Source organism: Heteronotia binoei, chromosome 18 (assembly GCF_032191835.1).
Source record: "Heteronotia binoei isolate CCM8104 ecotype False Entrance Well chromosome 18, APGP_CSIRO_Hbin_v1, whole genome shotgun sequence".
Taxonomy (NCBI): domain Eukaryota; kingdom Metazoa; phylum Chordata; class Lepidosauria; order Squamata; family Gekkonidae; genus Heteronotia; species Heteronotia binoei.
Window position 1 is genome coordinate 37,259,961 of NC_083240.1, and position 8,087 is coordinate 37,268,047.

The following is an 8,087-nucleotide window of genomic DNA, read 5'->3' on the forward strand; positions in this document are numbered from 1 at the left end:
CAGAAGGATGAGAACAGAGAAAGAGAGAACAGATATGCCTCCCCAGTTCATACAAGCTAGTCCACAGCCTAGCCGGTTAGAAAACACATTGTCCCCTCCACCACCAAAGCACCTGCAGAGAAGAAAGTGCGCCACTGCAAAGCAATCTGACCCGGCAATAAAAGACAGCACACCTCAGCAATCAGATTAAACCAGGCGTGGCCAAACTGTGGCTTGGGAGCCACATGTGGCTCTTTCACATAGATTGTGTGGCTCTTGAAGCCCCCACTGCCCTGTTAGCCAGCATGGAGAAGGCATTTGTCTCTTGAAATCATTTGTCCATGCCAAGCCAGCTGGCAGCTTGGAGAATGCATTTAAAGTTAAAGTTGCTTTCTTTCTACCTCTTCTTCTCCCATCTATTTGCTTTCCCTCTCCCTATCTTTCCTTCCTGTCTAGCGGCTCTCAAACACCTGATGTTTTGCAGATCTCAAGACATCTGACGTTCGTGTCTTGCGGCTCTCAGACATCTGGTGTTTATTCTCTGTGGCTCTTACGTTCAGCAAGTTTGGCCATCCCTGGATTAGACTAAAGGAAAGTTAAACTGAGCAAGAACTCAAAGGATGGCCGGCTATATGCCTATAAGCCATAGCCCATGCTACTCTGGAAGCTACCCAGTTTGTTGTGTGTGGGGGGGGGGGGGCACACAAAACACCAAGTCACATTAGTCCCCTTGGGCAGCCAAAGCTAGTGTAGTCTAAGTCGGGAAGCAGGTACAGCATTCTGATTGTTCCGGCAACTGAAACTAAATAGCCTCAGGAGGGTGGAGAAGCCCCTTTGTCAGTTTCAGCCCCAGTGGTCACATCAGCCAAGGTCTCTTGGCAATTGCTGAAGGCAATCTGGTTTTTTTTAAATTCTTCCAGCGAACTTTGGGGACAGGGATGCTACAAAATTTCACCGCCCTGCTTAATTCAACTTGGAAAAATCCCCATTTTGATTTTGCTTCTCCTTCTGTGCAAATCACACTTGTCTTTATTTCTGCATCGTGTTCCATTCCTTGATGCTGAACAGTCCTGTTGCGTTCACACAACTTTAAATTGTTATCTGCTGTGTGCCTTACACACAAGCGACTTAAAAATGGCATCAAAGCTACACGAAGAGATCAGGAAGGCGCCTTGCATGGAATCAGACAGTCGGTCCATCAAGGTAAGTTTTGTCTGCTCAGACTGGCAGCGGTTTTCCAGGGTCTCTAACAGGAGTTGCTGGGGACTGAACCTGGGACGTTCTGCATGCCAAGCAGATACTCTACCACTGAGCCATGGCCCCTGCCTGACAAACTGAGAGCCAGTGTGGAGTGGCAGTTAGTGTCTCAGACTAGGCGCAAATCCCTGCTGCATCCTGGAAGCTTGCTGGGTGACCCAGGGCCGGCCCCACACAAGCAGCCTAACCTACCCCACAGGGTTGTTTTTAGGAATAAAAGAAGGAGCAGGAGAAGAGGAGGAGAGGAGAATGGATTTATACCCCGCACTTCACTCAGAGTGGCTTACAATCTCCTTTTCCCTCCCCCTCCCCCTCCCCACAACAGACAGACACCCTCTGAGGAAGGTGGGGGTGAGAGAGCTCTTTCGAGAGTTGCTCGAGAGAACAGCTCTGAGAGAACTGTGCCTGGCCCAAGGTCACCCAGCAGCTGCATGTGGAGGAGTGGAATCAGGCCTGGTTCTTTCCAGATTAGAGTCTGCGCTCTTTAACCGCTACACCAAACTGGGAGGCTGTCCCTTGGGAACCACACAAGGGAGAAAAGTGGGGACACCAACAAGGAAAAGGGCAAAACAATATGCAAATATGAAAAAGCACGTATTTGTACACTTATAACCTACTCTGTACCTCCAGAAACAAGAATAAGCGTCTGATAAATTTGGAACCATTTATTGTATTGTTCTACTGAGCTGGATTCTATGTCATTGCAAGAAATCTGACAAGGAGAACATAAGAAGACGAAGCTTTTCTCCATGCTGTGAAATATTTCACCTACTGAAAATCTCCACGCAAGTCTGAATAGCAAAGGCCATTAATAAGGCGGCAAGAAACCTAAATTGCAGGGGGGGTTTTGCAGCAGGAACTCCTTTGCTTATTAGGCCGCACACCCCTGTTGTAGTCAATCCTCCGAGAGCTTACAAGGCTCTTAGTACAGGGCCTACTGTAAGCTCCAGGAGGATTGGCTACATCAGGCGGGTGTAGCCCAATATGCAAAAGAGTTCCTGCTACAAAACATTTATCTTGGGCACTTCTGTAAGAGAAGGCTTTTGAGGCTGACGGAACTCCTCATCTGTTGAACAAAAGAAACTTGTACGGCCCCCCACTCCGGACTCACAGCACCACCCCAGTCTGGCTCCACCGAAGTCAGATTTATCTTGTTTGTTTCGTTTGTTTAATCCCTTTTACTGCTCGAGACCAACTCAGCAATCTGTTGCCTACCAGACTGCATTACAAAAGAGATCCGCCAGCAGCAAAGCAAGGAGGGTTGGAAAAGAAATTAGATGGGAAGAGAAATTAATATATTGGGAGGTTGAAGAAGAGATAAAGTTAATGCGGTTTCCCCTGGCTGCTCCTCAGAACAAGCAAAGATCAACCCGCCCCCCCCCACCCCCCGCCCCTGAGAAACTGTTCTTGGTTATTTAACTACACTGCATGCTTGGCAAAATAAGACAGCAGCATTTCTGGCAGCAGGAAAAAGATCCTGGGATTCTGACCTCTGGGGATATTAATATTTAAGACGAACACCGAGGTCTGGTTCATGGCTTTGTTTTGCCCTCCTTGCCGGCCACAGACAGAGAAACCCCAAAGTGGAGACAGAAGTATAGCCCTGAAAACCATCCAACATATCCAAAGCCTTGGAACGGATGGCCTGGAACAGGGGTAGCCAAACTTGCTTAACTTAAGAGCCACGTAGAAGAAACGTCAGATGTTTGAGAACCACAAGACATGAACAAGGAAGGAAGGAAGGAAGGAAGGAAGGAAGGAAGGAAGGAAGGAAGGAAGGAAGGAAGGAAGGAAGGAAGGAAGGAAGGAAGGAAGGAAGGAAGGAAGGAAGGGAGGGAGGGAGGGAGGGAGGGAGGGGGGGAGAAAGAAAGCAACTTTAACTTTAAATGCATTTTCCAGGCTGCCAGCTAATGAGGCAGTGGGGGCTTTGAGAGACACACATGTGGCTCCTGAGGCACAATTTGGCCACCCCTGGCCTAGAATGTTTCAATAGGGGAGGCAGGAGTGACAACCAGCAAGCCTTGGTTTAAAGGGCACCAACAACTGTTGGTTCCTCAACTCTGTGAGCAGCTTTCTTCATTCACCAATTTACTGTTGAGGAAGGCAACAAATTATACTTTTACATTATTTATTTAATTCATTTATACCCTGCCCTTTCCCTAACTGGGGACCCAAAATAGCTCACATCATTTTCCTCTCCTCCGTTTTATCTTCACAGCGGCCCTGTGAGGTAGGTTAGGCTGAGAGAGTGTGACTGGCCCAAGGGCACCCAGCAAACTTCCATGGCACGAGTAGGGATTTAAACCCGGGTATTCCAGAGACTAATTGGACACTGTGAACCACTGCACAACCCTGGATATGTTCCTGGTAATTTTGCTTGAGGCAGAAGATTAATTTCCATACACTTGATTTTATTTTGGCAACAAACTGAATGCCACTTTGAATGCTGCGCCCAAAAAGGTGTTATTTGCATTATACCATATAACTGAAATGAACTGATTTTTTTTTTTTAAAGCTTACTTAGTCACAGAAGACGACTGCGACCTACCCTCTACCACCCCCGTCACCTGCCCAAACCAAACCAAAACTGGATCTGGACTTATGCCTGTGAACCCTGCAACTCTGTATTTATTGCAATCTGTATAACCAAAACATCTTCCGCTTTAATTTCCCTCTCTTTTAAAATTGTAAAGTTCCTAGTTCTCACGAAGGAGCCCTGTGGCGCAGAGTGGTAAAGCTGCAGTACTGCAGTCCGAGCTCTCTGCTCACGGCCTGCATTTGATCCCGATAGTAGCTGGGTTCAGGTAGCCAGCTCAAGGTTGACTCAGCCTTCTATCCTTCCGAGGTCGGTCAAATGAGTCCCCAGCTTGCTGGGGGGAAAGCGCAGATGACTGGGGAAGGCAACGGCAAACCACCCCGTAAAAAGTCTGCCGTGAAAACATTGTGATGCGACATCACCCGAGTCGGAAACAACTGGTGCTTGCACAGGGGACCTTGACCTTTAATTCTCATGAACACAGATGCAGCAAGAGCAGAACCTGAAAGCCTGTGGCAGGGTATGAGCTTTTGTCGTTATTCATTTCTTGAGACTCCTGAAAAAAATCTCATTCCCTGCCACATATTTTGGTAGTCTTTAAAGTGCTGCTGGACTCCTGCGCTTTTCTACTGTTACAGACAGACTAACACAGCTACCCATCTAGTTTAGCTGCAAGGATTAAAAGCAATGCCAATTCTTTTTTATATCGAGAGATTTGTAATATTTGTAATAATTCAGAAGGATCGACTCAATAGTAAAGGGGAAAATAGTAAAGGAAAAAATCATCTCCATAGTAATGGGAAAAACAAATAACTTGCATTATTGAGGTTCAAAACTCATTATTTATTTATTATTTAAAACATTTGTTCCACTTCTCCTGGAGGAAATGGCTGCGCTGGAAGGTGGACTGCATGGCATTGTACCCTTCCAAAGTCCCTCCCCTCCCCAGGCCCCACCCCCCAAGCTTCCAGGAATTTCTGAACCCAGGGTTGGCAACTCAACTGCCAACTGAAAATCCATCATATGCAACAACTGCTCTTACATAGAATCATAGAGTTGGAAGGGACCTCCAGGGTCATCTAGTCCAACCCCCTGCACAATGCAGGAAACTCACAAATACCTCCTAAATTCACAGGATCCTCATTGCTGTCAGATGGCCATCTAGCCTCTGTTTAAAAACCTCCAAGGAAGGAGAGCCCACCACCTCCTGAGGAAGCCTGTTTCACTGAGGAACCGCTCTAACAATCAGGAAGTTCTTCCTGATGTTGAGCTGGAAACTCTTTTGATTTAATTTCAACCCATTGGTTCTGTGATCCTACCTTCTGGGGTCACAGAAAACAATTCCACATCATCCTCTATATGACAGCCCTTCAAGTACTTGAAGATGGTGATCGTATCACCTCTCAGCCACCTCTTCTCCAGGCTAAACACGCCCAGCTCCTTCAACCTTCCTTCATAGGACTTGGTCTGCAGACCCCTCAACATCTTCATCGCCCTCCTCTGGACCCGTTCCAGCTTGTCTATAGCCATCTTAAAATGTGGTTCCCAAAACTGAACATAATACTCTAGCTGAGGTCTTACCAGAGCAGAGTAAAACGATACCATCACTTCACATGCATTCTTTGTTGTGACGCCCACCTCATGGAATCGATGGCCTGATGAGGTAAGAAAGGCTCTTACACGCTCCTGGTTTTCTATGAACTATACAAAATGGAAGTAGTCAAGACAGGAGGCCATGTTGATACAAGTAATAGGGCTGTACTGAAAGGAAATGGTTCAGAAAGATGCTTTAGTGAAGGAATGGGAACTGTGGACTACACTACTGCGTGCTGTCACCTTAAGTATGTTCTCACTATGCAATTTCTGCTTCTTTTAAGTGTCATTTTTAAATGCTTATGGCTTGCTTCAGTTGTTTCAGATTTCTGCAATGCAAGCCCCTTTGCACAGATTACTGGATGGCCAATCCTGTTACCCATATTTCACTTGTTTTGTGCAATGCTATGTAATCTGCCTTGTGTCAGTGAAAAAAGGTAATCATAATGAAATATTATTTTCATTATGAATGAAATAGTGTAAATGAATCAATAAATTCAATCTGATGAAGCAGGCTCTAGTCCGCAAAAACTTCTGCTAGAAAATGCCATATTTTTTGTGGCATCACAAGCAACAGCCTGCTCCATCACATGTGTGAGGGGAATCCTCAGTAAATACGAGTTTATGCTATTTTTTTGCTCCACTTTTCAGTCAAAATTGGTTCCCAAGAGGCACAAAGGAATAACTGACATACAAATTCCATACAAAACATGAAACTACATTTGAAAAACAATGCAGCAGCAATGCAAACAAAATCCTGGGGGAAAGTCCAGTGGCACCTTTAAGACCAACAAAATTTAATTCTGGGTATAAGCTTTTGTGTGCAAGCACATTTCTTGCCACTGGACTCAAACCTTGTTCTGTTGCTTCAGACCCACCTGAAGATCCTGGAAAGGTGGAGTCATACACTAAATTCTCATGCACAGTAATTAACAGATTACAAAAGTGAAGGGCTTGATTAAATGTTTCACCTTCCGCTTTCCTTGGCAGAGAAGACAAATTGTAAAAAATGGCTTCCAAGGTTATGAAATGCACCAGGTTTAATCTGATTCCAGGTTCCAGTCCACTGAAACTTCTGCTGCAGTAAGCTGAGCAAGCTCTGTTGTTTTTGTTGTAGTCATAACACTAGGTTGCCAACTCCAGGTTGGGAAATTCCTGGTGATTTGGTAATAAAGCCTGCCTGGGAAAGTTTGGAAAAGGGTAGGGCAGGGTTATCAAGCCATACAATCCATCCCCTGAAAGCAGCCATCTTCCCAAGAGGGAACAATGATTGCCAACCTCCAGGTGGCAACTAGAGGTCTCCCACTATTATAATTAATCTCCAGAACACCAAGATCAGCTTCCCCAGAGATGACTACTTTGGAGGGTGGCCCTGCTGAGGTCCCTCCCGTCCTCAAATCCTCTTCAAAACTGGAGATCAGGTGAAATTCTAGGACAGGGGAGGCCAAACTTACTTAACGTATGAGCCACATATAATAAATGTCAGATGTCTGAGAACCGCAAGGAAGGAAGGCAAATAGATGGGGGAAGGGGAGATGGAAAGAAAGCAACTTTAACTTTAAATACATTCTCCAAGCCACTGGCTGGCTTGGCAAAGTGATTTAAAGAAAGAAATGCCTTCTCCAAGCTGGCTGACAAGGCAATGGGGACTTCGAGAGCCACAAAATATGTGTGAAAGAGCCACATGTGACTTCCAAACCAGTTTGGCCACACCTGTTCTAAAAGATTTGTGTGGCCCCACCTGGAGTTTGGCAATGGCGACCCCACACCAGTAGTAAAGTTCCATTTTGTGCCTGCCTGCATTTCAGAAGATGAAGTTGAATCATCCCGGCCTGAAAAATCTGCTTCCCATTCTTTCTTCTGTTTTAAATTTTGTAACACCCTTCCTGATGAAGACTTCTGGTGTTCTCAAAAGCTTGCACAATGTTTTGTGTCAGTTAGCTTGGTCCAAATAAAAGCGATTATACAGATAATGCGTTTAGATTTTTGCCTGGAACAATACTACAACAAAGTTAGAGCCCAGTGGCACCTTTAAGGCTAACAAAGTTTCATTCAAGATATGAGCTTTCGTGTGCACGTCTGTATCTGCGGAAGTGTGCATACACAGAAAGCTCATATCTTGAACCCTGAATCAAACTTTATTGGTCTTGAGCAGGGGTGGCCAAACTATGGCTCAGGAGCCACATGTGGCTCTTTCACATATATTATGTGGCTCTCGAAGTTCCCTACCACCTAGTCAGCCAGCTTGGAGAGGGCATTTGTCTCATGAAATCACTTCTCCAAGGCAAGCCAGGAGGCAGCTTGAAGAATGCATTTAAAGTTGCTTTCTTTGTACCTCCCCCTTCCCCATCTCTTTGCTTCCTCCCCACTTTTCCACCTTTCCATCCTTCCTTCCTTGCAGCTGTCAAACATCTGATGTTCATGTCTTGTGGCTCTCAAACATTTATTCTATGTGGCTCTTATGTTAAGCAAGTTTGGCCACCCCTGGTTTTGTGTAAGCGCCACTGAACACAAATTCGGTGCAATTTTTTAATCTTACTCAACCTCCGTTGCCTAGCGACAACAGCCCTTCCCCATCAACGCCCACTGACGCCCTCACAGAGGTTAACCTTGAATACGTGACAACAGGCCCCAGGAGGCGATCTTCGCGAAGCAGCCGAGCGCGCCTTTTTTAAAAAATCAAAAACAATAACCTGTGATCAAAACCTTTTTATGTCGTCAA

General features: G+C 45.7%; 1 protein-coding gene across 3 annotated transcripts in view; it reads right to left on the reverse strand.

Moving 5' to 3' along the window:
• The window catches only part of ZSWIM7 (zinc finger SWIM-type containing 7), a 31,673-nt gene that overhangs the window by 23,282 nt on the left and 304 nt on the right, over nt 1-8,087 (reverse strand). The window contains exon 1 of one of the 3 annotated variants that reach the window (XM_060259020.1): nt 7,975-8,072. The exons of 1 other annotated variant lie outside the window; for it this stretch is intronic. The gene's annotated coding sequence lies outside the window, so the exon portion shown is untranslated. Of the gene's footprint in view, nt 1-5,353; nt 5,474-7,974; nt 8,073-8,087 lie in introns of those variants that run through there. One more of the 3 variants, XM_060259022.1, reaches the window with a different exon arrangement.